The sequence below is a fragment of the Colobus angolensis genome, unplaced genomic scaffold, assembly GCF_000951035.1.
Source record: "Colobus angolensis palliatus isolate OR3802 unplaced genomic scaffold, Cang.pa_1.0 Scaffold120, whole genome shotgun sequence".
NCBI lineage: Eukaryota > Metazoa > Chordata > Mammalia > Primates > Cercopithecidae > Colobus > Colobus angolensis.
In genome coordinates this window covers 2,926,119-2,934,940 of record NW_012113142.1, presented here as the reverse complement: position 1 = coordinate 2,934,940, position 8,822 = coordinate 2,926,119, and the positions used below count along the sequence as shown (strand labels likewise).

Here is an 8,822-nt window from a genome sequence, read left to right as displayed (position 1 = left end):
CTAAAAATACAAAAACAAAAAATTAGCCGGGCGTGGTGGCGGGCGCCTGTAGTCCCAGCTACTTGGGAGGCTGAGGCAGGTGAATGGCGTGAACCTGGCAGGCGGAGCTTGCAGTGAGCTGAGATCACACCACTGCACTCCAGCCTGGGAGACAGAGTAAGACTCTGTCTAAAAACAAAAGGTACTTTGCTTTATGATAGTAAGTGTAGCTTTGCTTGGTCGGTCGCTGTAAGATTCTAGGAAAGGACTGGGTGTTTGGATTACTCTCTCCCCAGCAGATTTCCCTTTGGGAACTGCTCTTCTAGTCTCTGGAGGGAGTCAGGGAGAGTGAAACTGATTATGTAGGCACCAGGAATGATTGATGGAGATGGGTCCTGGAGAGAGTTTGAGAAAGGGGATGCAGGCAGCCTGGGCAACACAGTAAGACCCCAACCCTGTAAAAAAATTAAAAATTACCCAGGCGTGGTGGTGCATGCTTGTAGTCCCAGCTACTAGGGAGGCTGAGCCTGGAGGATTGCTTGAGCCAAGGAGTCTGAGGCTGCAGTGAGCAATGATGGCACCACTGCACTTCAGCCTGGGTGACACAGCAAGACAAAGAAAGGAAAGGGGAGGGGAGGGGACGGGAAGGCCAGGTATGTTGGCTCACGCCTGTATTCACAGTACTTTGGGAGGCCGAGGCATGCAGAATCACCTGAGGTCAGGAATTTGAGACCAGCCTGGCTAACATGGTGAAACCCCATCCTACTAAAAATACAAAAATTAACCGGGCGTGGTGGTGGGCACCTGTAATCCCAGCTACTTGGGAGGCTGAGGCAGGAGAATTGCTTGAACCTGGGAGGCGGAGGTTGCAGTGAGCCGAGACCACGCCATTGTACTCCTGCCTGGCAACAAGAGCAAAATTCTGTCTCAAAAAAAAAAAAAAAAAAGGAGAAAGAGAGAAGGATGGGAGAGAGAGAGAAAAGGGGAGAGAGGAGGGGTGGAAGTCGGGGGAGAGAGAAGAGAGTGAAAGTGAGAGAGAGGAAGGAAGGGAAAAAAGAGAAAAAGAAAGATGGGGAGGGAGAGAAAGAGAGAAAAAAGAGAGAAAGAGAGGAAGGGAGAAAGGGAGGCGGGGAGAAAGGAAGGGAGAGAGGGAGGGAGAAAGGAAGGGAGAAAGGGAGGGAGGGAGAAAGAAAGGGAGAAAGGGAGGGAGAAAGGAAGGGAGAAAGGGAGGGAGGAAAAGAGAGAGAAAGAGAGAGAAAGAAAGAGAGAAAGGGAGGAAGAGACAAAGATAAAAGAAAAAGAGAAAAAGAAAAGAAGAAAGAAAGAGAGAAAGAAAGAAAGAAAGAGAAAGAAAGAAAGAAAGAAAGAAAGAAAGAAAGAAAGAAAGAAAGAAAGAAAGAAAGAAAGAAAGAAAGAAAGAAAGAAAAAGAAAGAGTAGAAGGGAGGGAAACAGAGGGAAGGAAAGAGAGGGAAGGAAAGAGAAGGAGGGAGGGAATGAGGGTGAAAGGATGAGGCTGGAAAAGGGGTAGGGTTATGGGGCTTAGAGGGAAGGGGGCTTAGAGACGGGAGGGGGCTCAGTGAGGGGGCCGGGCTTAGTGAGAAGGAAGGATTCAAGAAGGAGATCGCCTTAGACAATGAAGGAGCTTAGGGATAGGAGATGAAGGGGAGGGAACCAAGAGGAGGTTTCTCTGGGCCTGTCTGGGATGGGATTTGCAGGCATGGGCAGGGGACCAAGGGGTTGCATCTGCCTCCACCCTTAGCAGTGCCTGGCCCAAGAGAGCCGGGAAGCCGTGGAGGCAGGGGCAGGGTTATTCATTTACCATCAGCTTCAAGAGGGCAGCCTGGACGCCATCCCTCCTGGCTACACTGTGAGGCCCAGGTATCGTCTGCCTCCTTAGCCCACCCCAGCACCCCCAAGCCAGGGGAATGTGGCAGAGAAGGGAGACAGACCCAATCCCCAATGGCAGGGCTACCGGGTCTCAGAGTCTCCCCTGGTTTCTCCCAACCCCTGGGCACCCCCGGGGCCTCCTTGGGGAGGGACAGGGGAAGGGAGGTGTCCTACTCCATCCTACAGCCTCCGCCACGTGCACACGGATCTGTGTCTGGCTTTGGGTCCATCCTAACTTCTTTTTTGATCCTTAAGCAGAGGTGGTAGAGCTGGTAACACACAGACCACAAACTGAGCAGGATCCCAGGTAAGGGGTTTCAGGAAGTCTTCCAACAGCCAGAGAAGAGAAAGGCATTTAGCATCAGGAAGCACACCCCAGGCGGGAGTCAGGAAATCTGATCACTCTAGGACCAGCCTGGCCACTGCTTTCCTGTGTGACTTCAAGAAAATCCCTTCCCCTTCCTGGTCTGTTCCTCCCCGCTTTTTTTTTTTTTTTAAGACGGAATCTCGCTCTGTCGCTCAGGCTGGAGTGCTGTGGTGTGATCTTGGCTCACTGCAACCTCCGTCTCCCAGGTCCAAGTGATTCTCGTGCCTCAACCTCCCAAGTAGCTAGGATTATAGGCACAACTGCCATGCCTGGCTAATTTTTTGTATTTTTAGTAGGGACGGGGTTTCACCATGTTTGCCAGGATGCTCTTGAACTCCTGACCTCAGGTGACCTGCCCACCTCGACCTCCCAAAGTGCTGGGATTACAGGCGTGAGCCACCATGCCCGGTCGTCCCTCAGATTTTCAAACTCCACAGCCTTGGAGCCGGCTGCCAGACCCTGGGGTGGTGCCACATGAGAGAGATGGCCACGTGTGGGAGATGGCTAGGTCGTGAGAAAGTCCCTAGGTTTCTTCAAACTACACACCCCCAAAGCCCCCTGCCAGGCCATGGGGTGTGCCACACGAGAGAGATGGCTGAGAAAGTCCCTAGGTTTCTTCAAACTCACAGCCCTGGAGCCGTCTTACCCATCTCCCACAGAGGTGCCGCAGGCTGCCCACTCTTGCCACACCTGTTCCAGCTCTTCTTCCTGCCAGACCAAAAGCCAACTGCTTTATCAAACAAACACAGCATTTATTGTGGCTCCCTCAAGGTCTGTGGCTGGCCTGGAAGAACAGATAGTACCTCCCTTCCCCCTCCCATACCAGGATTGCCCGAAAGGTCACCCATGCTGAGACAAGAACACGCTGCAGAGCCAGGACGGAGCGAGAGCATGGGCGCCCAGTACCCACTGCGGGGCCTTGACCACGTCATTTGCTGCCTCTAGCTCATAACTATAGAAGAAGGGGTATTGGCCAAGTGTAGTGGTTCACGGTTGTAATCCTGGCACTTTGGGAGGCAGAGGTGGGAGGATCACTTGAGGCCAGGAGTTCAAGACTAGCCTGGGCAACAAAACAACACCCTGTCTCTATAAAAAACGCAAAAGTTAGCCAGGCGCGGTGGTGCACGCCTGTAGTCCCAGCTACTCAGGAGGCTGAGGTGGGAGGATTGCTTGAGCCCAGGAGGTCGAGGCTGCAGTGACCCATGATCGTGCCATTGCACTCCAGCTTGGGTGACAGAGGGAGACCTTATCTCCAAAATAGAAAAAAAAAAAAAAAAAAGGAGGTGGTGCCGGGCACGATGGCTCACCCCTGTAATCCCAGCACTTTGGGAGGTCGAGGTGGGCCTGAGGTCGGGAGTTCAAGACCAGCCTGACCAACATAGTGAAACCCTGTTTCTACTAAAAATACAAAAATTAGCCGGGCAAAAATTACACGCGCCTGTAATTCCAGCTACTTGGGAGGCTGAGGCAGGAGGATCACTTGAACCCGGGACGTAGAGATTGCAGTGAGCCAAGATAACGTCACTGCACTCCAGCCTGGGTAACAGAGCGAGACTCAGTCTCAAAAAGGAAAATAAATAAATAAAATAACCAGTCCCTAAACTGTCAACCTTCTCTTTATGTCAGGATGCATCCACCTCTCTTCTCCACTCGCACTGCCGTGACTCCAGCCAGGACACCACCCTCTTTCTGTAACAGCCTGGAGAGGATTTCTGGTCTCCAGGCTCCCTCCCTACACTCCCAACACAGCTCTGCCCCTTTCCAAGCCATTAGTCACAGTGCAATCCTGAGTCTGACCACGTCACTCCCCTACTTAAAATCCTTCAGGCCCTCTACCCCCAGATAGCCCTCCACAGCCCTCCACATCCCACTCAGACTTCATGCCATGCCTTAGGAGCCCCTGTGAGCACAGGCCATGCTCGCCTCTCTGTTTCCGCCCGTGTTGCCCAAACTGCCCTTCCACATCCCAGCCACCAAGTCCAACCCCACTTGACATCCTTTCTCTCCTCAAAAACCCTGCACTCTCCCCCTGCACTCTCTGGACCATAGGCTTCAGCACAAGTTCTCCCTTCTTTGTCTCTAGAAAAAAAAAGTCTCACTCTGTCGCCCAGGCTCAAGTACAGTGGCACGATCTCAGCTCATTGCAACCTCCGCCTCCCGGGTTCAAGCGATTTTCCAGCCTTGGCCTCCTGAGTAGCTGGGATTACAGATGCATGCCACCACGCCTGGCTAATTTTTGTATTTTTTCAGTAGAGACGGGGTTTTCACCATGTTGGCCAGGCTGGACTCGAACTCCTGACCTCAGATGATCTGCCCGCTTCAGCCTCCCAAAGTCCTGGGATTACAGGCATAAGCCACCATGCCCGGCCCTCTCTTCATTTTTTTTGAGACAGAGTCTCGCTCTGTCCCCCAGGCTGGAGTGCCGTAGTACAATCTCAGCTCACCGCAACCTCCGCCTCCTGGGTTCAAGCGATTCTCCAGCCTCAGCCTCCTGAGTAGCTGGGATTACAGGCATGTGCCACTGGGTCTGGCTAAATTTTGCATTTTTAGTAGAAGTGGTGTTTCACCATATTGTCCAGGCTGGTCTCAAACTCCTGATCTCAGGTGATCCCCCCGCCTTGGCCTCCCAAAGTGCTGGGATTACAGCCATAAACCATCGTGCCCGGCCACAAGTTCTCTCTTCTTGGCAGTTTATCCTACCTCACCCCACTCTACTTGCCAAGCTTAGAGATCACTTTATAAACTGGGCCTCATGGTTCATGCCTGTAATACAAGCACTTTGTGGGGCCAAGGTGGGAGGATCACTTGAGACCAGCCGGGGCAACATAGTGAGACCCCCATCTCTACAAAAAAATGTTAAAAATTAACTGAGCATGGTGGCATGTGCCTATAGTTCTAGCTACTTGGGAGGCTGAGGTGAGAGGATCACTTGAGCATATCAGGTCACGGCTGCAGTGAGCTATAATTGTGCCACTGCTCTCTAGCCAGGCCAGAGAGTGAGAGTGTTCAAAAAAAAAAAAAAAAAAGAGGATCATTCAGCCTGGTACGGTGGCTCACGCTTGTAATCCCAGCACTTTGGAAGGCCAAGGCAGGTGGATCACTTGAGACCAGGAGTTTGAGACCAGCCTGGCCGACATGGTGAAACCCCATCTCTACTAAAAATACAAAAAATTAGCCAGGCATAGTGGCATGAGCCTGTAATCTCAGTTACTCGGGAGGCTGAGGACGAGAACTGCTTGAACCGGGGAGGCGGAGGTTGCAGTGAGTCGAGATTGCACCACTGCACTGCCTGGGTGACAGAGTGAGACTCGGTCTCAAAAAAGAAAAAAAAAAGAGGTCATTTCACATCTCAGTTGAGAAAGGTTCCCTGACTCCTGTGCATCTTGCATCCAGGACCATATGACGCCATTTGTTACACTGGTCCAGAATCACCTCTTAGCTTATCTTTCCTCTACCCCCAGACCATCAGCTCTGTCAGGGAGAAGCCCCTAAGCATCTTGTCATCCTCAGTATGCCCTGAGCCTAGCAGAATGCCCTGCTCAGAGCTGATGCTCTGTAAAGGGAAGACAAGGCCCATTCCCATCATGCAGTTTGGAAAAGAAACTAATTATGTCTTACGTGCAATCAAGGAATAGCAGATTGGTTCCAGAAGAGTTCAAAGGTCATAGAGGGGTGTAACAATCTAAAAAAGACTTCATAGACTGAGCCTAGAGTAAGTAGGGGTTTTTTATTTTGGTTTTGGTTTTTTGGTTGTTTTTTCTTGTGGTTGTTTTTCTTTGAGATGGAGTCTCGCTCTCTGGCCCAGGCTAGAATGCAGTGGTGCAATCTCGACTCACTGCAACCTTCGCCTCCCGGGTTTAAGGAATTATCCTGCCTCAGCCTCTCAAGTAGCTGGGATTACAGGCGCCCACTCCCATGCCCAGCTAATTTTGGGGGTTTTTTTGTTTGTTTGTTTTTGTTTTGTTGAGACGGAGTTTACCTCTTGTCGCCCAGGCTGGAGTGCAATGGCACGATCTCGGTTCACTGGAACCTCCACCTCCCGGATTCTAGCAATTCTGCTGCCTCAGCCTCCCATGTAGCTAAGGTTGCCGGCATCCACCAGCATGCCTGATTAATTTTTGTAATTTTAGTAGAGACGGCGTTTCACCGTGTTGGCCAGGCCGGTCTCGAACTCCTGACCTCAGGTGATCCTCCCACCTCTGCCTCCCAAAGTGCTAGGATTACAGGCGTGAGCCAGCATCCCTGGCCAAATGTTTTGTATTTTTAGTAGAGACGGTGTATCATCATGTTGGCCCGTCTGCTCTCAAACTCCTAACCTCAAGGGATCTGCCCACCTCAGCCTCCCAAAGTGCTGGGATTACAGGCATGAACCACCATGCCTGGCCAGTTTTTGCTTTGGTCGGGTTTTTTTATTAACTTTTATTTTAGGTTTGGGGATACATATGAAGGGTTGTTACATAGGTAAACACGTGTCACAGGGGTTTCTTGAACGGACTATGTCATCACCCAAGTATTAAGCCCAGTACCCAATAGTTGTCTTTTCTGCTCCTCTCCCTCCTCCCATCCTCACCCTCAAGTAGACCCCAGTGTCTGTTGTTTACCTCTTTGTGTTCTTAAGTTCTTATTATTTAGCTCCCACTTATAAGCAGGAACATACGCTATTTGGTTTTCTGTTCCTGTGTTAGTTTGCTAAGGATAATAGCCTTAAGCTCCATCCCCATTCCTGAAAAAGACATGATCTCATTCTTTTTTATGCATAAGCTGCATAGTACTCCATGGTGTATATGTACCACATTTTCTTTATTCAATCTGTCACCAATGGGTATTTAAGTTGATTCCACACCTTTGCTATTGTGAATAGTGCTTCAGTGTTGGGGTTTTTTTTTTGTGTGTGTGTGTGTTTTAATTAAGTTTCTTTTTTTAAATAGAGACAGGGTTTTGTCATATTGCCCAGGCTGGTCTGGAACTCCTGGTCTCAAGTGATCCGCCCACCTCAGCCTCCCAAAATGCTGGAATTACAAGCATGAGCCACCATGCCCAATCTATAAGTAGGTTTCTTTTTTTTTTTTTTTTTTTTTACCAGTTGTCAAATGATCCTTTATTGAAATACTTTCCTTTGTGCTTAACTGGCTGGGCATTCCACAGCACCACTGTTGATGTCATCTATGATGTCATGAGGGTGGTGGCCATCAACATTACAGCCCACAGACTGGGCAGTCCCCAGGATCTCTTTAATGGTTCCAGAGAGTTCTCTGGCTAAGGATCGGTGCCGCATCTGTCGAGCAATGTTGATGATCTCATCAAAAGTGATATTCCCACTGTATTTAATGTTTTTCTGTTTCTTTCTGTCTCTTGGTGGTTCCTTGAGGGCTTTGATGATCAGGGCAGAGGCAGAAGGCGCCACCTCAATCTGGGCCTGTCCGTTCTGAATGGTCAGTTTCACTGTAATCCTCAGGCCCTTCCAGTCACCCGTTACCTTGGCAATGTCATCACCAACCTTTTTCGGAGACAGACCCAGGGGGCCGATCTTGGGGGCCAGCGCAGAAGTGGCACCGACTTCACCTCTGGTGCACCTCAGGTATACGACTTTGATCTCGCTGGGGTCGAACTTCGGCGGTATGGTGGAGGCGGCTGGTGTCGGATGAACCCGGATTCAGGACGACCGAAGAAAGTTGCACCTTTGCCCCCTCCGAGCTGAAAGCCGAGAGCATAAGTAGGTTTCTGAGTCTTAAGTAAGTTTGAGATGGGCAGAGCTGACAGGGGAAGTCTTCCCAGGCAGAATTCACTGATGGGCAAGAGCAAGGAGGTGGGCAGAAAAATGTACGCAAGAGTGACCAGAGGCCAACCTGGTTGAAGCAAGAAATTCATACACAGAAACAGTAAGAGGCCAGGCACGGTGGCTCACGCCTGTAATCCCAGAACTTTGGGAGGTCGAGGCGGGCGTATCGCCTGATGTCAGGAGCTCAAGACCAGCCTGGCCAACATGGTGAAACACTGTCTCTACTAAAAATACAAAACTTAGCCAGGCATGGTGGCGCAAGCCTGTAATCCCAGCTACTCAGAAGGCTGAGGAACAATAATTGTTTGAACTTGGAAGGTAGAGGTTGCAGTGAGCTGAGATCCCGCCACTGCGCTCCAGCCTGGGTGACAGAGTGAGACTTTGTCTCAAAAAAAAAAAACCAAAGTTGGAGGACTCATACTTTCTGCTTTCAAAACTTACTACAAAGCTACAGTAATCAAAACAGTGGTACTGGCATGAAGACAGACATATAGACCAATGGAATAGAATAAAAAGCTCAGAAACACTCATGTATGAGGTCAAATAATTTTCAATAAGGATACCAAAACCATTCGGTGAGGAAAGGGCAGTCTTTTCACAGATAATGCTGGGAAAACTGGATATTCGCATGCAAAAAAAATGAAGCTGGCACTCTGGGAGGCCGAGGCGGGCGGATCATGAGGTCAGGAGATCAAGACCATCCTGGGTAACACGGTGAAACCCTGTCTGTACTAAAAAATACAAAAAATCAGCCGGGCGTTGGGGTGGGCGCCTGTAGTCCCAGCTACTCAGGAGGCTGAGGCAGGAGA

At 50.2% G+C, this 8,822-nt stretch overlaps 1 pseudogene across 1 annotated transcript in view; it reads right to left on the bottom strand.

Annotated features, from left to right (window-relative positions):
- Positions 1-7,312: 7,312 nt before the first annotated feature.
- The window catches only part of LOC105503785, an 18,596-nt pseudogene continuing 17,086 nt past the window's right edge, over positions 7,313-8,822 (bottom strand). Inside the window, exon 4 of the transcript XR_001000533.1 lies at positions 7,313-7,961. The product of XR_001000533.1 is annotated as a 60S ribosomal protein L12-like (transcript). The remainder of the gene's footprint in view (positions 7,962-8,822) is intronic.